The following is a 23,418-nucleotide window of genomic DNA, read 5'->3' as shown; positions in this document are numbered from 1 at the left end:
CTCTGTCTGTGTTGCATACTGATTAGCGGTCACCTGTGAAGGACTCACCGGTGACCGCTAATCCCCTGAGTCACTGAAGTGAGCAGCGCGATTAGCACTGCCATCACTCAGGTTACCCACGGGTAGCTGGATCCTCCACTCGTGAACGCAACTCACCTGTGACTTCATCGCTGTCACTCAGGCGACTTGCAGTCACAGTTGGAGGATCCAGCGGCGGCCATGAGTAACCTGAGTGACGTTATCGCTGATCGTGCGACTCTCTTCAGTTGCTATGTGGAGCTGACAGGAGTGGCGGGGTTCTTCTGCAGCTCTTGTCACCTTCATGTGGGAGAGCTGGAAGCATCGCGGGACCTCCATGGATTACGCCGGACATGGATGGCTTTTTCGGGCTTAATAAAGTGGTGAACGAGGGTATTTGTTAGTGTTTATTATTCAAAATAAAGGATTTCTTCGGGTGTATGTGTTTATTTACTGTAACTTACAGATTAATCATGGAAGGTATCTCGGGGAGAGGCCTGACATGATTAATCTTGGACTTAGTGGCAGCTATGGGCTGTTGCCATTAACTCCTTATTACCCCGATGCCAACGCACCAGGGCAAATCGGGAAGAGTCAGGTAGAGTTACAGAGCTGTCGCATCTAATGGATGCGGCTATTCTGGGCGGTTGCTGGCTGATATTGTTAGGCTGGGGGGCTCCCCATCCTGAGAATACCAGCCTTCAGCCGTTTGACTTTACCCTGGCTGGTATTAAAATGAGGGGAACCGCACGTTGTTTTTGTTAAATAAATAATTAATTTATTTTACTGCTCGATATTGACACGCCCAACGGCGGCTGTGATTGGTTGCAGTGAGACAGCTGTAACAAAGCATGGGGGCGTGTCTCACTGCAACCAATCATAGGTGCCAGGGGGCGGGGAAAGCAGGGAATACTAGATTGATTAATTAGCGGCCGGCTTTTTCAAAATAGTAAAAGCCACCGGAGATTTTTTAACAGCTGTGCAGCGCCGCGCCGGTGATCGGGGAACGGTGAGTATGAGAGAGGGGGGAGACTGACCGATATGGACAGAGAGAGAGAGTTACAGACAAGACAGAGAGACCGACCGACGGACTGAGGGAGATTGACCGACATACACAGAAAAAGAAAGAATGACCGTCATCGCTAGAAAAAAGCACAAAGCGTACACGGAGCATACGGAGATGCATCCGTGTCAGGTACGTGAGCTCACGGACCCATAGACTTCCATTGGGTCCGTGTGTGCGTGTTCTGTGCAGAAAACGGACATGCTTCCGTGCAAAACGGAAACACATACGTATCACGGACACGGACCATATGGAATAACGCACGTGTGACCTCAAACATAGCATAATATTGGTGCACGTTTGTCCGTGTCTCCGGTATATACGGAAACGGACCAAACACGCACGTGTTTCACGGATGTGTGTTGGAGGCCTAAGTGAGGATATTTGGGTTATGAGTTTTTTTGATTTTTTTTATCATAAAGGTTTTTATTGAGTTTTCAGAAAAATACAAACTTCTCATACAACAACATCAAGAACAGGAGCAGTGAGTAGCAAGAGGTGGAATAGCCTCGAACCATTATCAGAATATCAATCTGGGACATTAAATACCCCTTACAACAACAACTTGAACATAGGAGCAGGGAGGGAGGGGGGAAAGAGAGGGGGCAGGGGAAGCAGCTCTACATGGCATTCTTAGGCATAATCAATTTATTTATGGTGTAGGTGTCTGTATCTGGGGGAGGGCCGTTGCATAAAGGGAAGTGGCCCACGGGTGCCATTGTTTAAGTCTCACCGTTCTCTTCTCAAGGTTAGGGGCCAAGTTGGTTTCGTATAGCCAGTGTAGGTTGATCCTCTCAATTAGTTCTCTCTTTGTAGGCGGGCTCACCGACCTCCACTTGTATGCCACACAGTACCTGCCAGCTATGAGAATGTGAGAAATGATGTTTTTTAAAAGATCCGGGATCCCATCTAAGTCAATGTGTAGCACCGCTAAGGTTGGGTTTGGAGAAAGGCGGAGACTAGTAACCTCATGTATTAGATTGAACACCTCCTGCCAGAAGTTAGATAACTTAGGGCAAAACCACCACATATGACACAAGGTGCCCCTGTGGTTGCAGCCCCTCCAGCACAATGGTGACACATGTGGGGAAAAAGAAGCCAGTTTAGTAGGGGAGTTGTACCACCTCAGATGAACCTTTTTTAATTGCTCTATATGATTGAGACAAGAAGAGAATTTGTGGATCCATTTTGAGGCCGCGAACAATTCTTGCGACGGAAGCGGAGAAGCTACATCTTTTTCCTATTTGAGCATATACGGCAATTGTTTGTCCGGTTGTGGGGAGTTTAGCATATTATGGATATATGAAAGGCCTTTGATTTTGCTATTTTGAAAGAATGTTTTAATTGAGGCGTGGTCGGCTGTCGTGGGAGCCGGGAGATGAGGAGCGGACTGAAGAAAGTGACGTATTTGAAAAAACTGGAATAGACTGTGTCGGGGAAGGTTAAATTTATCACACATTTCTGAGTACGGGAGTAGAACGCCTTCTCTATAGAGATCTGCTAGGGTGATTGGACCTCCACGTGTCCAGGCGGCAAGATTCAAGCTCGGAATGAAGGCTTCTAGCGATCTAAGGGGAATGCTGGGACCTAAAGCATGTGACACTGGCTTGCTCCACAAGGACCAAGCTTTCTTTAGAGCTGCTGTGGTGGGTAGAAGATCGCCGGGGGGGCGAAGGGGTTAGGAGCAGGGAGTCTATGAATTGTTTAGGGGAGTGGACCTGTGCCCAGGTGTACTCAATCTGTAACCATCTTAAGTCTGAAGCATTCCTCCACCAATCTCGAGCCGGTTCCAGGATAGCGGCTCTGTGATATGTTAGAATATTAGGAATACCCATTCCTCCACCACTTAATGGGGCATGCATACATCTCAGGGCTATTCTAGTTTTTTCCCAGCCCATATAAATTTACTCATTAGCGAATGAATTTTGGTGAGATACCGTTGCGGAATTGTTAGGGGCAGGCACCGAAGTAAGTAGATAATTTTTGGAAGGCAGATCATTTTAAAGGTCTGCATTCTCGCCACCCAAGAGAGCGGGAGAAGAGAAAGGCGAGTAAGTTCTCTATCCAGTGAGGTGTGCAGGGTCAGCAGATTTTTCCGGATCATGGAGTGTAGCGGGGCCAGTATAATACCCAGGTAGGGGATACCCTCGTCTTCCCATTTGAAAGGGTAAAGATGAGAGAGTGGCTCTAGTTGAGGCGGGCAGGAAGAGCGGAAAAATTAAGGACTTGGTAATATTAAGCTTGTAATACGAGACTTGAGCGAAGGAGGACAGGATCTCCATTACGTGTTTTAGGGACACCTCTACATTAGTGCAGGATAAAATCACATCATCCGCATATAGACTGATCACATGGTTTGTACTCCCCACTCGAATCCCCGAGATCCGAGGGCATTCACGGATAGTCTGCGCCAGAGGCTCTATAGCAAGGGCATAGATGATAGGGGAGAGCGGACATCCCTGGCGTGTCCCATTGGTTAAATCAAAGCTTCGAGATATAAATCCGGATGCCAGAACTTTGGCTTTAGGGTTAGAGTATAGCGCCATTATGGCGGTAAGTATGGGGCCTTCAAATCCAAACTTGGCCAGAACAGATTTCAGATATCCCCAGTGCACCCTGTCAAACGCCTTCTCTGCGTCCAAGGACAGGAATACACTGGGGATTTTTCTCCCCTCAGCCACTGCAATCAGATCCAGCATACGTCTTGTCCCATCTTTCGCCTGCCTCCCCGCCACAAATCCCACTTGATCCGGGGAAATCAGTGATGGAAGGACTTTATGTATTCTAGCTGAGATTATTTTGGCGTATAATTTTAAGTCGCAGTTTAGGAGGGATATTGGCCTGAAGTTTCCTGGTGAAATAGGGGATTTTCCTGGTTTTGGCAGGGTAGTTATAATGGCCTCTAGGTTATTTGGTGAAATATCTGCTGTGGCTCGCCAAGAGGAGAAAAGTCTCAGGAGAAATGGAGACAAGGTTTCAGTGAATTGCCTATAATAGGAGTTAATGAGGCCGTCTGGCCCTGGAGCTGAATTTCTTTTGGCTGTGATCACCGCTTGGCGAACCTCTTCCAGGGAGAATGGGAATTTAGTTGCTCTAGCTGTACTGCAGATAACCGAGGAAGATTAATATTGTTTAAGAAGGAATTAATTGCCGTTTGGGTAGGCTTTGGGGCAGTGGGGTCATTTTTAAGGTTGTAGAGAGACTGATAAAAATCAGCGAATGCATTGGCTATTTCTGTTGGGTTGCGTATTGTGGCATTAGAACCCGTCACGAGGTATTCAATTTTATTTTGCATTTCTTGTTTTTTAACCCTCCTGGCTAGTAAGGCACGAGCCCTGTCACCCATCATATAGTACCGCTGTTTGAGGGATCTTAAATTTTTCTCATAGTCTACCATCAACAATTGGCGGAGCTGTGTTCTTAGTTTCCTGAGTTCGTCAGATGTTGACATGTTTGGGGCAGATTTATTGTGGGCTTCCAAAAGCGCTATGTGGGACAGTAGAGCTTTGGAAGTTGCCTGACGCCTCCTTTTCTCCCTAGTGGCAATTTTGATGAATGACCCCCTAATAAAGGCCTTGTGTGCAGACCATAGCGTTTCCTCTGTCACCTCCTTGTTGTCATTAAATTTAAAAAACTCTGCGAGGTCGGCTTGCAACTCCTCAGAGATTTGTCTACAGGCTAGGAGGGAGTCATTCATGCGCCACCGGGTAAAAACAGGCGTGCGGTTTTGCTCCTGGACTGTCAGGTATATGGGGGCTTGGTCTGACCAAGCTATAAGTCCAATTTTTGAATCTGAGCAATCCAAAATAAGTGAGCTTTCAACCAGAAAGTAATCCAATCTGCTATATGAGGTGAACCGAGATGAGAAGAATGTGTAGTCCCTCTCATTTGCATGTTGGTATCTCCATATATCATGGAGATGCCTTTCTGAAATTATTGTGCTCATCTCCTTCCTCTTTACAGCAGTATTGGATCAGTCCAGAGTGCTGGACATTAACATGTTAAAATCCCCACAGATTATTTGCTTACCCTCTGTAACAGATGAAAGCTTGGAAAGAAACCTCCGCAAAAAGCTGATCTGACCAGAGTTGGGGGCGTAAACGGTTGCAATAGTATACTTAGATCCATTTATGGAGCAATTAATAATGGCGTATCTACCTTCAGGGTCTAAATGTTGTGAATGTAGTGTGAACGCAACAGTATTTTTTACACAAATGAATACTCCAGCCTTTTTTTTTTTCCCCACAAGCCAACAGTATGAAAGGAAATTTAGCATTATTTAACCTGTGCGAGTCCCCCTGGAGGAGATGAGACTCTTGACCACATATCACATCACATTTGGATTTAACCACTTCCCGCCAAAACATGGATCTCTTGGCTGGCGAGTTCAGGCCCCTAACATTTATAGACATACAGTTCAGTACCATTGTACATGAAAAAAAATCTCTTGTCTAGAGCTGCGGGGGGAGAAAGGAAGGTTGGGCAGGAAAGAGATAACACCGACAACATTAACATCACTAACATTACTGATGTAGGGAGCATCAGTCCACATAGAAAAAAGCCCAAAAAGGGGGCCTGCGGTATAGTGGAAATGTACCGCCATGGGGGTTCAGGGTCCTGGTTGAACAGAACCAGCGGACCTTAAAAGTAGCAACTCTCAGCCGCGACTCAGACATATCACATAACTCACGCAACGGACCAATCTTCATTCACTTTATCCCTTTGGGATGATCCTGTGGCTCTTGGAGATCTGGCCGGGAGATTTGCCATGTTCCATGAGGATAGGAGCTTTGCCAACTATTGTGGGGAATGGCAGACGTGGGTGTTTCCTGCTCGGAAAAGCAGGATCTTTACAGGGAAACCCTATCTATAGGATATAGCTTCATCCCTGAGAATTTTGGTATAAGGGGCAAATTCCCTCCTTTTTCCCAGGGTTCCTGCAGACAGATCCGGAAAAATGGACAGGTGCCGTTATTGCTCAGACAGAGGCGGCCTCCTTCTCAGGGATAGCAGCAGGGCTTCTTTGGTCTTGTAAAAGTGCAGGCGAGCCAAAGTGTCCCGGGGGACATCAGCACTGAGGGATTTAGGTTTAGGGACTCTGTGTATTCTGTCCACCAAGAAATCAGTTGCAGACAGGTCTGGGAGCAGATCCTGCAGCAAGGAGCCTAGAAAGCTCTGCAGCCCCTTGTCTGGTATGGCCTCTGGAATTCCTCTGATTCTTATGTTGTTACGGCGGGACCTGTCCTCTAAATCCAAGACCTTGGTATGGAGCTTTTGCACTTGTTCCTCCAGTGCTGCATTGGCATCAATGAGGCTATTGTGTGACTTTGTCAGCTCCTCCATTTTAGTTTCAATGTGTGCTGTGCGACTGCCTGTGGCAGTGATATCTCCCCTCAGCTCAGCCACCATATCTTTCCAATCCTGCTGCAGTGATGAGCGGAGGCACTGAGCAGTTTCTGCATTGTACCTTTGGTAAGCGGTATATCTGCAGCGTCTGTGTCCAAGTCTGGGCCTGCTGTGGATCCCCTCCTGGATGAGCATGAGGAAGCTGTGGAGGAGGATGCCGCCACCATTTTCCCTCGTCCTGTGCTGGAGAAGAAGTCTGTAACTTTCGCCGGGGACGGCTTCTTCTGGGACTTTCCCCTTGGCATGCCACGTTCCTGGGTACCTCCGCAGCACTTTCCCCCCGTGTGCAGAGAAATTGGTGCCGCTGGTGAGCCGCAGTGAGCCGGTTAGGAGTCGAGGTGGCTGGAGCTCAGCAGCTAGGTGACCGGTGCCATTAGCAAGCAGGCCAGGGGTTATGAGTTCTGATTCTTGGGAACAGGTGCCACCACTGAGAATTTTATTAGAATTATGACAGGTTATAGATTAAAAAGGAGACAGCGCAATAAGGTCTAATCCAAGGACAATAGGTGTGTGTCAAGTATATGCTCAGCTGGTAGAACATAAGCACCAATAGAACATTGTGAGTTGCTGCAGATCCATGGGCTCAATGAAAAAGGATCTTTTTCCTTTCTCCTATAATGGATTTATAAGAGATAGCAGGGATTTAAGGACTCACTGAAGTTGGTTACTTCAGCTGCCAGACATGCCATCCCGTGAACTGGTATTTTACCCATATATTGGAAAGTATCAACTCTTTTTCAGTGATGTGTGGTGGATTTGAATTCCTTTTAGTCAATGACTTTTAGATTTCTATATATCTTTAATTTTATTACTTCATTCTAACAAATGGTTCCTTTCTCTTAAGAAATTGCTAAGTACAAAGGCAACTAAAAATTCAACAATAAATGGGCAAGGCACTTTTAGATAGTTCTGTGAAATTAGGTGTGTCTGATGCTATTTCACAGGCATAGTGGTGAAACCTTCATTTAAATAAATATAACCAGACGTAAAACATATAAAACCCAAGTTGAGACTCGCATTTATCCCGTAAGGTGAGGAGTGGAGACTTTAGTGAGCTAATCACAGCTTCCTAAACCTGCAATGAAAAGGGTGCAGTGAGGGATCAAATATATTTGGAATGATTATCCTGACATTATATATTCAAATAGTCACATGAAAAGGTTTGGATAGTGCTGGAAAGCTGGCTTCCTAACTTTATTGCCTTGAATTGAGTAGCTGCTATTGTGGCGCCCCTGACCTGGTCAGGCACCACTGAGTACTGCACCCATGCTGGGGACAGTACAATACAGGTAATCCAGAAGGCTGACAGGGGTGTGGAACACAGGCGCATAGTGATCAGGTCTCACACATGTACCCATGAGAGGACCCCTGGGGATCCCAGGAGGGGGCAAAGCCTTGACCTTCACTGGAATAGTGGAGGGGGCCAAAAGCCTCCATCTCCTCTCAAGGGGTGTGGTAAGAGAGTCTGGTTGCTAGGTGGCGTAGGCAAGAACAGGAGAGGAGGAGCAGTGAGTCAGTTAGAGCAGAGAACTCCAGAGGGCTCAGTGAGGAGCAGACCTGTGGGGCTGTTGCTGTCTAACAGCGCCCGCGCAGTGGCTACTGACGGGGGAGAACGGTCAACTAGGAGTGCTACCTGAAAGCCAGCTTCAGCTAGAGAGAAAGCACGGAGTGGGAAGTAAGGAGACTGCTAGAGAGCACCAGGCCCAACCGGGCGGCAGATCCCGAAGCAAAGATAGATCCAGCTTTCTTCTGCTAAACCTGCCGGTGTGGGGCTCTCAAAGCCCACACCACAACACCACAAAAGCCGCAGCCACGTAACCGCAGTGAGGGCCCATAGGTCACAGGAGGCAAGCAGCTGGAGTGGCCTGGTCCGGGGAACAAGCAAACGGCAAACAAAAGGGGGAGAGAGGCTGCAGCATCTTCCCTGGGTGACCCCCATAGGGACTCAAAGTCGGGGTCACCCCAAACCACCAAGGGCTAAGGAAGGCGAGTCAGTAGTCACCCTCATAAAGTCAGCCTGAAGGATACCTGGTTCCCATCTGGTTCATCCCAGCTACGCCCGGGCTACTCACCCTGCCATCAAATGTGAGTAAAGCCCTTGAAAGACAGTTCTGCCTGTGTGAGTCATTCTGCGACTTGTGGTACTACAAACCTACACCGGGCCCTGGGGCTTGCCTCACTCTCAGGAGGCTACTACATCTGACTGCACATATCATCAGCCCCAGGCACCCCTAACCTGCAGTGGCGGTCCCCACTGACCGCAATACTGAGAGTGGCGTCACGATCAAACAGAAGATTCCCTACCTGTGACCAGCACCAGCTACGTGGAGTCCCTGAAGGTAATGCACCGACACAACACCTGTGGGGCTTCACATCTGGCGTCACGAACAGGATAAGGACTAGACCTGTCCCGACAGGTGACCATGTGCCTGGGCGGTCCGCTTGAAAAATTGGAAGCGCCGCCATATTGCCACCATGAAAAGCGCGCTGAAAAACAACAGCAGCCCGCGCTGGAAGAAGTTACCGCCCACGAAGAGGTGTGGCTACCCAGAGATCCCCTGGAGAGTTCGGACCTTGCCAGCTATGAGAGTGGAAGCGTCCAGAGACGGCGGGAAGGAAAGAGAGCCACAAGCCTGCTGCTGGGAGAGGAGCTGCTGAAAGAGGCAGAGCAGAAACTGAACAGCTTGCTATCAGAGGCAACGGCGAGTCCACAGCTGGAGAGTCGTGCAGAAGAGGGCGCAGAAGAAATGGCGTCTGACCGCAGAAATCCAGAACCGGGCTCCGCTGCCTGGTGGTATCGGGAGCTGGCCCAGTTCTGCGACCGACTGGAGAACCGGGTTGTGGAGCAGATCCGGGAAGAACGAATGGAAATGCTGGAGATGACCGCGGCGGTTCGGGCCTATGAAAGGAGAGCCGCGCGCCGGGTGCCAGACAGGACGGCGATGACGCAGACCCCGATGCTGCCACCGGTGGGTGAGTCGAGTGATGCCCCGGCCAGCGCCAGTGCCCCGACTCCTGCTGCCACGCCCGCGGTCCCCAAAGAGGCGTCCGGTGCGGCGACGCTGAAGCAGGCCGCAGCCACGCCAGGTGCGGCCTTCCAAGCCCCAGCGGCCGCAGCGATGCCCTGCTCGGCCCACCAAGACCCGGTCCCTGCAGCAACGCCCAGTCCGGCCCGCAAAGAACCGGCTGCCACCGCGACCCTCATCCGCGTCGCAGGCGTAACGCTGACCCAGGCCGCCGCCCTGCTAGGCCCGGCCCGCCGAGACCCCACCGCCGCAGCAACGCTCGTCCGCGCCGCAAGTGAGGTGCTGAACCAGGCCGCAGCCACGCCAGGCGCGGCCCGCCAAGCCCAGACTGCTGCAGCGACGTCCAGCCCAGCCTGCACAGAGCCCCCTGCAACAGCGACACAGATCCAGGCCGCCGCCATGCCAGGCCCGGCCCGCCAAGACCAGGCCGCCGCCATCCAGGGCGCGGCCCGCCAAGCCCAGGCCGCCGCCATCCAGGGCGCGGCCCGCCAAGACCAGGCCGCCGCCATCCAGGGCGCGGCCCGCCAAGACCAGGCCGCCGCCATCCAGGGCGCGGCCCGCCAAGACCAGGCCGCCGCCATCCAGGGCGCGGCCCGCCAAGACCAGGCCGCCGCCATGCCAGGCGCGGCCCGCCAAGAAGAGATTACCTCATCATTTACCCCGGCCTGCAAGGCCAGAGCAGACACCGCTCCCCAGTCCAAAGAGGTCCCTGCTAGGAAGACCCTGATAGGGGAGGACCCCGAATACTGGAAGCTGAAGGCTGACCTAGAGGCCCAGTTCCCGCAAGAGATGGTGGATCGGTATCTGCTCCCTCCGCATACCCCCAAGGAGATTCAGGCAACCCCTGCAGCCGCGCCAGAGAGTCCACTGCCCAGACCAGCTGAGGACCACTCATCCCCAGCGCTGCCACAACCAGAGTGCAGCGAAGAACTAAGGGGGAGAGGAGGCCAGGAAGCTGAGGAGCTGACTCCGGAGCCACCAGCAGTGAATCCATACTCAGAGCCGGAGATGTTGCCCTATTCCCGTTGGGATGAGGAAGACCTGACACCGTCCGCTGACGAAGATCTGCCTAAAAGTCTCACCTGGGAGTTTGCAAGCTGTACCACGCAGAGTTCAGGCCGCAAGACAGGGCGTCGCAACAGGACAACGCTGTCCCCTGCACCACAGTCTCCAGAGCAGAGAGAAGTCACAGCCAGAGACCTACAGGAGAAAAGGTTACTGAGAAGGTCCAGAGCCCAGGTCAGAGGACCCCTTTGCAGAGGAGTAGTGGAGGATTTCAACTTGAAAAGCGGATACGGCTTTATTGTAGCCCCTGGTATCAAAGAAGGGATATTTGTCAACAGAAGAGATGTGAGCGCTCATCTGCCTAGAGGACACCCTGGCAGAAACCTAAAGATGGGGGATTCAGTACAATTCACTATGCATGAAGGCGAAAGAGGACTGTACGCGCTTGACGTAGCACTATGTACCAGCAAACCTTACAGCCACCCCATGCTACAAGAAAGAAAAGACAGAGATAAAGACACAGATGAAGATCAAGAAAGAAAAGACAAGGAACCTACAGATGAAACGACCACAGACGACGACAAAGAGCAAGAAAGCAGCAGGTGCCACCGCCATACAGGCTCAAGCCCTGGTAAAGAGGAGTAAAAGTAAAGTAAAGAAAGAAGTTACCAGTTGAAGTTTTGAAAAGTTTTGGTTTGCAACGTTCTCAAGTTCAAGCATGTGCCCACAAAAACTATTGTGAGAAAAACCATAAACCTTAAGGCTATGAACTGGCTATAGCCACAAACTCTCGCAGTGTAAATAGTTACACCAGAGGGCACCACCACCACCAGAGTCAGCCTGTTTAGGGGCTTGGCTCGTCTGCAACCAGGAGGAGCCCGTCCGTATATAGGGCCTTGGCTCACCTGCAACCAGAGAGCACGCCTGTTTATGGGGCCTTGGCTCACCACCACAAAGAGGGTACCTGGTCAGCACCAACTGTGGAGGCCGCCTCTGCATCCTGCCAGAAGAGGCTGAAGGCGCGGATCCACCAGGCCAGGTATACCCTGAAAACCACCAGCCCATGTAAGCCGCCTCTACATCCTGCCAGAAGTGGCTGAAGCCGCGGCCAACGTGAAAGGGTTTTGGGTGGGTTAACGGACTTGTGGGTGGAGGGTGGTGATGTATGGTACCTGGTGCTTTTAAATGTTTTACATGTTTTAATGTTTTATGCATTTTAAAATGTTGTCTTGCAGCCCGAGGACGTGCTGGTGATAACTAAGGGGGAATGTGGCGCCCCTGACCTGGTCAGGCACCACTGAGTACTGCACCCATGCTGGGGACAGTACAATACAGGTAATCCAGAAGGCTGACAGGGGTGTGGAACACAGGCGCATAGTGATCAGGTCTCACACATGTACCCATGAGAGGACCCCTGGGGATCCCAGGAGGGGGCAAAGCCTTGACCTTCACTGGAATAGTGGAGGGGGCCAAAAGCCTCCATCTCCTCTCAAGGGGTGTGGTAAGAGAGTCTGGTTGCTAGGTGGCGTAGGCAAGAACAGGAGAGGAGGAGCAGTGAGTCAGTTAGAGCAGAGAACTCCAGAGGGCTCAGTGAGGAGCAGACCTGTGGGGCTGTTGCTGTCTAACAGCGCCCGCGCAGTGGCTACTGACGGGGGAGAACGGTCAACTAGGAGTGCTACCTGAAAGCCAGCTTCAGCTAGAGAGAAAGCACGGAGTGGGAAGTAAGGAGACTGCTAGAGAGCACCAGGCCCAACCGGGCGGCAGATCCCGAAGCAAAGATAGATCCAGCTTTCTTCTGCTAAACCTGCCGGTGTGGGGCTCTCAAAGCCCACACCACAACACCACAAAAGCCGCAGCCACGTAACCGCAGTGAGGGCCCATAGGTCACAGGAGGCAAGCAGCTGGAGTGGCCTGGTCCGGGGAACAAGCAAACGGCAAACAAAAGGGGGAGAGAGGCTGCAGCATCTTCCCTGGGTGACCCCCATAGGGACTCAAAGTCGGGGTCACCCCAAACCACCAAGGGCTAAGGAAGGCGAGTCAGTAGTCACCCTCATAAAGTCAGCCTGAAGGATACCTGGTTCCCATCTGGTTCATCCCAGCTACGCCCGGGCTACTCACCCTGCCATCAAATGTGAGTAAAGCCCTTGAAAGACAGTTCTGCCTGTGTGAGTCATTCTGCGACTTGTGGTACTACAAACCTACACCGGGCCCTGGGGCTTGCCTCACTCTCAGGAGGCTACTACATCTGACTGCACATATCATCAGCCCCAGGCACCCCTAACCTGCAGTGGCGGTCCCCACTGACCGCAATACTGAGAGTGGCGTCACGATCAAACAGAAGATTCCCTACCTGTGACCAGCACCAGCTACGTGGAGTCCCTGAAGGTAATGCACCGACACAACACCTGTGGGGCTTCACACTATCAGTGGTATTCTTCAATGATCTGTTGCTGTGTTTTTGGGCCCAAGTATACAGTCTAAGGCCCCTTTCACACGTCAGTGATTCTGGGACGTTTGTGCTTTTTTTTAAACGTACCAGAATCACTGACATACGCAGACCCATTATAATGAATGGGTCTGCTCACACGTCAGTGATTTTTCACTGCACGTGTCTCCGTGCAGCGTACCCGCGTGTGCGTGATTGCTGCACGGAGACATGTCCATTTTTTTCTGGCATCACTGATGTTCCACGGACCACGCAGTGGTGTGGTCCGTGAGACACGTGCCAGAAAAAAACGTGCATTTAAAATAATAAACATTTTAACTCACCCGGCGTCAAGTAATGTCCTCTGCAGCCCGTGCAGCCTGCTGCTTCTAAGCCGGCTGATTACTGTCGCACATATTCATTATGCGCGACACAGCCGACCCGGAAGCAGCTGCTGCGAAGGTCACCGCCGGCGGATGCTGCGTCGCGGGAGCGATCAGCACCATGGACAGCGGGAGAGGGCGCAGGTGAGTTGATTTCTAAGTGCAATCACGGGCCACGGATAACGGAGCCCGGATTGCACTTAGACAACCCACGTGTGCCGTGATTCACGGCACACGCAGAGACATGTGCGTGTTTTACACGCCAGTGAAAAACGTCACTGTTTTTCACTGACGTGTGAAACGGGCCTTATTACAAATATTTAATACAGTGCATATAGACTGCTATATGCCTATAAGTTACCTGTACACACAGTCTGTGTGTGACGCAGTCATGATTCCCCGGTATTGTCAAATGCGAGCAAGCGGGCATTTGAACACATGTATGCAATTTATATACATGCAGTCATGTGCCTACTGAACGCAATTGACTTCTCTCAATTAATTTCTATTAAGAGAAATCAGATAAGACTAGTTGGCATGTGACTGCATGCAGGGGCGTAACTACCGCGGTCGCAGCGGTCGCCATTGCGACCGGGCCCGGGAGGCTCGGGGCCCAGCGGCTGTCAGGCAGATCAGCAGCCAGCCCCTTTCAGTGAGAGAGGAGCTGCGCTGATCTGTCACAGACCACGCAGCAGCTTTATGACCCGGTGCCACCACCGACACTGGGCCCCCCGGCCTGGTGTCAGCGGCGGCACCGGGGCCTGGTGTCAGCGGCTGCGGCGGCTCCCCTGTCACCGCGCACAGTAATGATGAAGCATAGCGCGGCCGGTGCCGCGCTATGCATCATCATTCTCCCCCTGTGCCTGCACGGTGACGTCACTCCCGTGCGACTGCTGTGCTGAGTGCACAGAGCGCAGGACGGGAGGACGCCGACCGGAGCATCGGGAGAACGAGCAGAGGTGAGGACAGAGCAGCGGCTGGGGAACAAGTAAAGAGGTGAGGATAGCAGCGGTGGAAGAGGAAAGCGCTGAGGACAGAGCAGCGGCTGGGGAACAAGGAGAGAGGTGAGGACAGCAGCGGTGGAAGAGAGAGGGTGAGTACTTGTTTTTGTTGTTTTTTTTGTTTTTTTATTAATATAAATTAGTGAGTACACGGTGGCCAGAGGCTTGGAAAGGCTGAATTATATATGGAGGCCTGGAGAGGCTGCATTATACATGGAGGCCTGAAGAGGCTGCATTATACATGGAGGCCTGAAGAGGCTGCATTATACATGGAGGCCTGGAGAGGTTGCATTATACATGGAGGTCTGGGGAGGCTGCATTATTATACATGGAGGCCTGGAGAGGCTGCATTATACAAGGAGGCCTGGAGAGGCTGCATTATACATGGAGGCCTGGAGAGGCTGCATTATACAGGGAGGTCTGGGGAGGCTGCATTATTATACATGGAGGCCTGGAGAGGCTGCATTATACATGGAGGTCTGGGGAGGCTGCATTATTATACATCGAGGTCTGGGGAGGCTGCATTATTATACATGGAGGCCTGGAGAGGCTGCATTATACATTGAGGTCTGGGGAGGCTGCATTTATTATACATGGAGGCCTGGAGAGGCTGCATTATACATGGAGGCCTGGAGAGGCTGCATTATACATGGAGGCCTGGAGAGGCTGCATTATACATGGAGGTCTGGAGAGGCTGCATTATTGTACATGGAGGCCTGGAGAGACTGCATTATTATACATGGAGGCCTAGAGAGGCTGCATTATACATGCAGGACTGGGGAGGCTGCATTATTATACTTGGAAGCCTGGATAGGCTGCATTATTATACATGGAGGCCTGGAGAGGTTGCATTATACATGGAGGTCTGGGAAGGCTGCATTATTATACATGGAGGCCTGGAGAGGCTGCATTATACATGGAGGCCTGGGGAGGCTGCATTATACATGGAGGTCTGGGGAGGCTGCATTATTATACATGGAGGCCTGGAGAGGCTGCATTATTATACATGGAGGTCTGTGGAGGCTGCATTATTATACATGGAGGCCTGGAGAGGCTGCATTATACATGGAGGTCTGGGAAGGCTGCATTATTATACATGGAGGCCTGGAGAGGCTGCATTATACATGGAGGCCTGGGGAGGCTGCATTATACATGGAGGTCTGGGGAGGCTGCATTATTATACATGGAGGCCTGGAGAGGCTGCATTATTATACATGGAGGTCTGTGGAGGCTGCATTATTATACATGGAGGCCTGGAGAGGTTGCATTATACATGGAGGTCTGGGAAGGCTGCATTATTATACATGGAGGCCTGGAGAGGCTGCATTATACATGGAGGCCTGGGGAGGCTGCATTATACATGGAGGTCTGGGGAGGCTGCATTATTATACATGGAGGCCTGGAGAGGCTGCATTATTATACATGGAGGTCTGTGGAGGCTGCATTATTATACATGGAGGCCTGGAGAGGCTGCATTATACATGGAGGTCTGGGAAGGCTGCATTATTATACATGGAGGCCTGGAGAGGCTGCATTATACATGGAGGCCTGGGGAGGCTGCATTATACATGGAGGTCTGGGGAGGCTGCATTATTATACATGGAGGCCTGGAGAGGCTGCATTATTATACATGGAGGTCTGTGGAGGCTGCATTATTATACATGGAGGCCTGGAGAGGCTGCATTATACATGGAGGCCTGAAGAGGCTGCATTATACATGGAGGTCTGGGGAGGCTGCATTATACATGAGGTATGGGGAGACTGCATTATTATACATGGAGGCCTGGGGAGGCTGCATTATACATGGAGGTCTGGGGAGGCTGCATTATGATACATGGAGGCCTGGAGAGGCTGCATTATACATGGAGGTCTGGGGAGGCTGCATTATTATACATGGAGGCCTGGAGAGGCTGCATTATACATGGAGGTCTGGGGAGGCTGCATTATTATACATGGAGGCCTGGAGAGGCTGCATTATACATGGAGGTCTGGGGAGGCTGGCTGATATATTATACATGGAGGCCTGGAGAGGCTGCATTATACATGGAGGCCTGGAGAGGCTGGCTGCTATATTATACATTGAGTCCTGGAGAGGCTGGCTGCATTATACATGGAGGCCTGGGGAGGCTGCATTATACATGGAGGCCTGGGGAGGCTGGCTGCTATATTATACATGGACGCCTGGGGAGGCTGGCTGTATTATTATACATGGAGGACTGGGGAGGCTGGATGTATTATTATACATGGAGGACTGGGGAGGCTGGCTGCATTATTATAGATGGATGGCGGTCTTGAAGGCTGGCTGCTATATTATACATGGAGGCCTGGGGAGGCTGGGTGCATTGTTATACATGGAGGCCTGGAGAGGCTGGCTGCTACATTATACATGGAGGCCTGGAGAGGCTGGCTGCATTATTATACATAGAGGACTGGGGAGGCTGGCTGCATTATTATATATGGAGGTCTGGGGGGGCTGCATAATACAAAATGAAGGACACCTTATACATGGAATATAGGGGTGCATTATACATGGAGGAGTATGGGGCTGCATAATACAATATGAAGTTTTATGGGGTTGCGTTATATTACATATAGGACTATGCGGGCTACATTATAATATATGGAGGACTATGGAGGCTACCTTGTACATGGACTATCGGAGTGCATTATAAAACATTGAGGACTATGTGGTGCAGTATAATATATGGAGTACTATGGCGTGAATTATATGGAGAACTATGAGAAATTAATTATAATAATTGAAGGGCTACTTTATACATGGAGGATTATGGGGGTGCATTATAATATATGGAGGCCTATGTTGTGCAGTATTATATATTGAGTACTATGGGGTGAATTATAATGCATGGAGAACTATGGGAAATTCATTATAATACATGGAGGACTATGGAAGTGTATTCTAATATATGAAGGGTTATGTGGGACCCTTTATACTATATGGAAGGCTGTGTGGGGGCCATTATTGTATTTGGAGAACTATATACAAGGGGGGACAAAGATACAATCAGGGGATGGGAACATTTTGTGCTGAGGGAAAAAGGCTCTTTCCCTCAGCACCCAGCTTTCCAATGCTCTGATATGGGAAATCTGGGTGCTGAGGGAAAGATGTATAGCAGAGCATGGGGAAGCAGTGTGCCGAGGACAAGATGGATATCAGAACATAGGAAAGCTGGGTGCTGATAGAGGGATTTAAGATCATGGGAAATCTGGGTGCTGTGGGTAAGAGACAAGTGTCATCATCATTATCCTGTACCCCGAGTGTCAGTGTCATTATCCCGTACCCCAAGTGTCGGTGTATGTGGAGGGGGGCCGGGTCTGAACTTTGCACCGGGGTCCATCAAACTCTAGTTACGCCACTGACTGCATGTATTCAAATCACATACATGTGGTCATGTGACTGCTTGCTCTCACTAGCAATATCAGAAAATTGTGACATCTGACACAACATTCTGCCATGATTCAGAAGTCTTCAGTCACACAGAGTGACTGCAGACCTTGGTCTCAAACATGAACAATCCCTTTAACCCCTTCACTCCTGGGCGATTGATCGTTTTTCATCCCCTTCTTTTAAGGGCCGTAACTTTCTATTTTTCCATCAATATTGCCATATAAGGGCTTATTTTTTGCGGGAAGAGTTGTACTTTTGAATTAAACCATTAGTTTTCCCATATAGTGTACTGGATAATTGGAAAAAAAATCCATGTGCGGTGAAATGGCAAAAAAAAGTGCAAATGCACAATTGTTTTGGGGGTCTTTTATTTACCACGTTCACGATATGGTAAAACAGTGGTGTCCATATGATGCTTCACGCCAGGACGAGTCATAGATACCACTGAATAAGATAACTGAAGTGAGCACTAATATATATATATATATTATGAGTGCAAGCCAAAAATTACATACTATACAAGGATAAGGCTGCACATCAAACATAGATAATGGTATAATGCCTCAAGCATATGGAAAAATATTGGAATATACAATGAAAAATGCTACTTGCTAATTTGAACATGTGAATAATGAATTGCATACCTGCCATGAATATTAGGAAAAAGGAGATATTTAGCAATCGCATTGATCAATGTAACTGAGCCCCAAGACCTCGTCAAGGTATATCTCTATATTGGGGTCCCTAGCTCTGTGACCCTAACTGTGTGTCATCTCATTGCAATTAAAAACTGCTATGGGTGGAGAGGGGTAACTAAGGACTTTCTTATATGGGAGATGGAAAAAACATGGCCGAAAGGGGCGGAGCTGTGTTCACATTCAGAAAAAAAAACAAACAAAAAAAAAAAACTACATATAACTGAATAGGATAACTGAAGTGAGCACTAATATATATATATATATATATATATATATAATGAGTGCAAGCCAAAAATTACATACTATACAAGGATAAGGCTGCACATCAAACATAGATAATGGTATAATGCCTCAAGCATATGGAAAAATATTGGAATATACAATGAAAAATGCTACTTGCTAATTTGAACATGTGAATAATGAATTGCATACCTGCCATGAATATTAGGAAAAAGGAGATATTTAGCAATCGCATTAATCAATGTAACTGAGCCCCAAGACCTCGCCATATGCTTGAGGCATTATACCATTATCTATGTTTGATGTGCAGCCTTATCCTTGTATAGTATGTAATTTTTGGCTTGCACTCATAATATATATATATATATATATTAGTGCTCACTTCAGTTATCCTATTCAGTTATATGTAGTTTTTTTTTTTTCTGAATCTGAACACAGCTCCGCCCCTTTTGGCCATGTTATTTCCATCTCCTATATAAGAAAGTCCTTAGTTACCCCTCTCCACCCATAGCAGTTTTTAATTGCAATGAGATGACACACAGTTAGGGTCACAGAGCTAGGGACCCCAATATAGAGATATACCTTGACGAGGTCTTGGGGCTCAGTTACATTGATCAATGCAATTGCTAAATATCTCCTTTTTCCTAATATTCATGGCAGGTATGCAATTCATTATTCACATGTTCAAGTTAGCAAGTAGCATTTTTCATTGTATATTCCAATATTTTTCCATATGCTTGAGGCATTATACCATTATCTATGTTTGATGTGCAGCCTTATCCTTGTAGAGTCATAGATACCAAACATGTATATTTTTACCAATTGTAGAAGAGAATGGCACTCACCAGATATATGCTGTGTGAAAACGCATTTATTCGGATCTGGAGGTTACATGTGCAGGGCAGGTAGGTGGGGAGGGAGAGCTAAACACGTCCGATGACGGCCGTTTCGCACTTACAAAGTGCTTCAGCTGGTCTTCAGCTGGTCTCTGAGACCAGCTGAAGCACTTTGTAAGTGCGAAACGGCCGTCGTCGGACGTGTTTAGCTCTCCCTCCCCACCTACCTGCCCTGCACATGTAACCTCCAGATCCGAATAAATACGTTTTCACACAGCATATATCTGGTGAGTGCCATTCTCTTCTACAATTGGATTTCATATCGTCTTTTTCATGTGCACCCCAGAGCTGTTCTGATTCATACTGTCATATGGACTTGACATTATTTGTTTATAGTGCGGAGTGGTGCCCCGGCTTTCTCTCTTTATACATTGATGTATATTTTTACTTTTATGAAGTGGTGAAAAAAAAATTCAGAAGTTTGTCCCAAAAAAATAGTGCTCTTGTCGCCATTTTCTGAGACCCGTAGCGTTCTCATTTTTTGGGATCTGGGGCTCAGTGATGACTTATTTTTTGCATCTCGAGCTGGGGTTTTTAATAATACCATTTTGTGTAGAATGTACATTTTGATCGCCTGTTACTGCATTTTTTAAAAATGTTGCACCAACAAAAAAAAAACGTGATTTTTGTGTTTGGAATTTTTTCTCGCTGTATACGATCAGATTAATTGATTTTATATTTTGATAGATCTGGTATTTTGGAACACGGCAATACTAATAAATGTGTGTGTTTTATTTTTTGAACAGGTTTATGTTCAATGGGGCAAAAGGGGAGTGAATTGAACTTTTAGCTGTTCTTTTTTAGTTTTCCATATTTTGAAAACTTTTTTTAACATTTTTTATTTATTTTATTAGTCACCTTCGGGACTTTATCATTGCACAGCCTAATCGCCGGTGAATTTCTGCTGATCCGAGCCATATCGCTCTGATCAGCAGAAATGCTCATCTCCTGTGAGTGCCAGCACTCTGTTGGTTCTCACAGGAAATGAGTCATGGCAGCGTCAGGGGTCATTGGCTGACCCTGCGCTACCATGGCAACACATTAGCGTCCCGTGAATGATTGCATCACTGGGCCACCGAGGGTGGCGGAGAACGGCTCAATCCCCGCTGCGGCCATTTAAATTGTGTTGTCAGTGTTTGCAGACGCAATCTAAGGGCTTATGCCCACCCTGTGTCCTGTCCATTGCAGAAATAAATGCATCCTCTGGCAGTTTCTGATTTTGACAATTTTGCTTTTGTCAAAAAAAAGCAAGAAATACGCATGCATTTTGAGCGCATTTTCCGTGCGTTTTTTGTGCGTTTTCAGCGCTTTTCGAATGCATTTTCAATGCTTAAATTTTGATGCATTTACAAAACTTTGTCAATGGAACATAAAGTTTCTTCAATCAAACACCATGAGAAAAAATCCTACTGATGACATTTCCTGATTCTACTCATTCACTGTAATGTGAATATTTAGAAAAAGTATATTAAGTAATAATATTTATTAAAATTAATATTAAATATAGTACAACTCTCATTTTATTTAGGGCTGGATGTGAGGTCAACAGTAAACCTCTTGACCTCACATCCAGGCCAAAATGCATGCTTTTTTTTATGTAAAGAAAGCATGCGGATTGCAACATAAATGCAGGAAAAACACAATGCTTAGGATTTTGGCTGCGTTTTCAAACATCTCTTTGATTTCAATGGTTGATAAACGCTGCCAAAACGCACTGAAGAAGTGACATGCTGCACTTTTAAACGCAGAGACTTTGTCAAATTTTTGACACTCAAAACGCTGCATTTAAAAAAGCATCGTGCGCACTAATTTTGCATAATTCACATAGACTTTGCTTGGAAAGCAAAACTCATGCATTTTGACAATGAGACGCTGCAGCTTAAAACACTGCAGAAACGCTAGAAAAAACGCAACGTGCGCACAAGCCCTAAGAGGTTAACAGGCATGGGTGGATCTCCAATCCACCTATGCTTGTTGGCCACACGTCTGCTAATCAGATCAGCAGACATATGTGGGGATTACCGTGGGCTCGCTGCTGGATCCCTGGAGGGAGGTGACGTACTTGTATGTCCTTGGTCGTAAAGGGGTTAACACTAGAAGTCCCAGAGAGGGGTCATTTAACATTTCTACCATTGGAACCCTATGGAGCTCGAAATTCCTGGGACTTCTAGTGTTAAAGGGTTTTTTCACTACAAAGAAATTAATAACCTGATCTTCAGTGCCACAAATTAAAACTCTAAATTTCTTTAAAAGGAATCTATCACAAGGTTTTTGCCATCTAATCTGCAGCATAACGTAGGGGTAAAGATCCTGATTCCAGTGGTTGGTATACAGAATAGCATAAAGCCAGCTTACCTCCTATGATCGTTCGTGTATGTAGCTGTGTGCTGGGAGGACTCTGCACAGAAAAATGGGTGGAAGCCCACCGCACTTAAACAAGTAACCAAAGAAAAAGTTTCAAGTCCAAAGATCCAGATTCTCATTAAAATGTAACTTTTTTTCAGCATTTAATATGACTTACCATGTTAAATAACAGCAGTACATTATAAGCGGTCATCATGACACTCAAATCACCTTTATGCACTCAAATCACCTTTAGACCCACATTGTAAGATTAGAATTTCCGAAGGGTGCTATTAAATAGTTAGTTCACTTTTAAGTACTCAGACCATGATAAAGGTGAGATAGGTCACCGAAAAATGTAGTCTGTCATGACCACCTATAATGTACTATTGTTATTTAACATGGTAGCTTGTTGTAAATGCTGAAAATAAAAGTTACATTTTAATGACAATCTTGATCTTTGGACTTTACGCTGGACTAGAATTTTTTCCTGTGGTTACTTGATTCCAGCAATGTGTCACTTACTGGGCTGTTTAGTGTAGTTTTGATAAAATCACTGTTTAACCCCTTCACGACCTTGGACGGATCTATCCGTCCAGGATCGTGTCCCGTTAAGCCCCGCCCCCTGCCGCGGGCAGGTGGCGTGGATCGGCACACATATCAGCTATTTTCAACAGCTGACATGTGTGCCTGCTAGCCGCGGGTGGAATCGCTTCCACCCGCGGCCATTAACCCCTTAAATCTTGCTGCCAAAGTCTGGCAGCAAGATTTAAATGCGCGCGGCCATGTTTTTTACTTACCGCCGCCCCCACCGGAAGTCACGTGTGTTATCACGTGACTATCGGTGGTTCCCATCGTAGCACAGGGTCATGTGATGACGCCTACTGCTATGATGTTTCACTTTCATTTTCCCTCGGCCGAGAGAAAATCAAAGTGACTGAATCTGCTGTTTACAGCTGTATTGCTGTGATCAGCAGATAGATAATAGCGATCGGATTGCTGATCGCTATAGCCCCCTAGCGGGACTAGTAAAATAAAAAAAAAAGTAAAAAGAAAAGTTTTAAAAATAAAAAAAAAAACAAAAAACCTAAAAGTTCAAATCACCCCCATTTCCCCCCATTGAAAATTAAAGGGTTAAAAAATAAATAAATATACACATATTTGGTATGGAAATGCCCGATCTATCAAAATATAACATGAATTAATCTGATTGGTAAACGGCATAGTGGCAAAAAAATTCCAAAAGCCAAAATTACGTTTTTTGGTCGCCGCACGTTTTACGCAAAATACAATAACAGGCGATCAAAACGTAGCATCTGCGCAAAAATGGTACCATTATAAACGTCAGCTCGAGTTGCAAAAAATAAGCCATCACTGAGCCATAGATCCCAAAAAATAAGAACGCTACGTGTTTTGGAAAATGGCGCAAAACGTGCGCCACTTTTATTGGACAAACTTGTGAATTTTTTTTAACCCCTTAGATACAAGTAAACCTATACATGTTT

The 23,418-nt window shown here is 47.9% G+C and overlaps 1 protein-coding gene across 1 annotated transcript in view; it reads right to left on the bottom strand.

Moving 5' to 3' along the window:
• LOC142312699 (UDP-glucuronosyltransferase 2A2-like) overlaps positions 1-21,969 on the bottom strand; it is a 142,425-nt gene extending 120,456 nt beyond the window's left edge. Inside the window, exon 1 of the mRNA XM_075351695.1 lies at positions 21,926-21,969. The gene's annotated coding sequence lies outside the window, so the exon portion shown is untranslated. The remainder of the gene's footprint in view (positions 1-21,925) is intronic.
• Between the last annotated feature and the right edge of the window lie 1,449 nt (positions 21,970-23,418).

The sequence above is a fragment of the Anomaloglossus baeobatrachus genome, chromosome 1 (assembly GCF_048569485.1).
Source record: "Anomaloglossus baeobatrachus isolate aAnoBae1 chromosome 1, aAnoBae1.hap1, whole genome shotgun sequence".
Classification (NCBI taxonomy): domain Eukaryota; kingdom Metazoa; phylum Chordata; class Amphibia; order Anura; family Aromobatidae; genus Anomaloglossus; species Anomaloglossus baeobatrachus.
The sequence above is the reverse complement of the archived record's forward strand: the minus strand, read 5'-3'. Positions and strand labels throughout refer to the sequence as shown.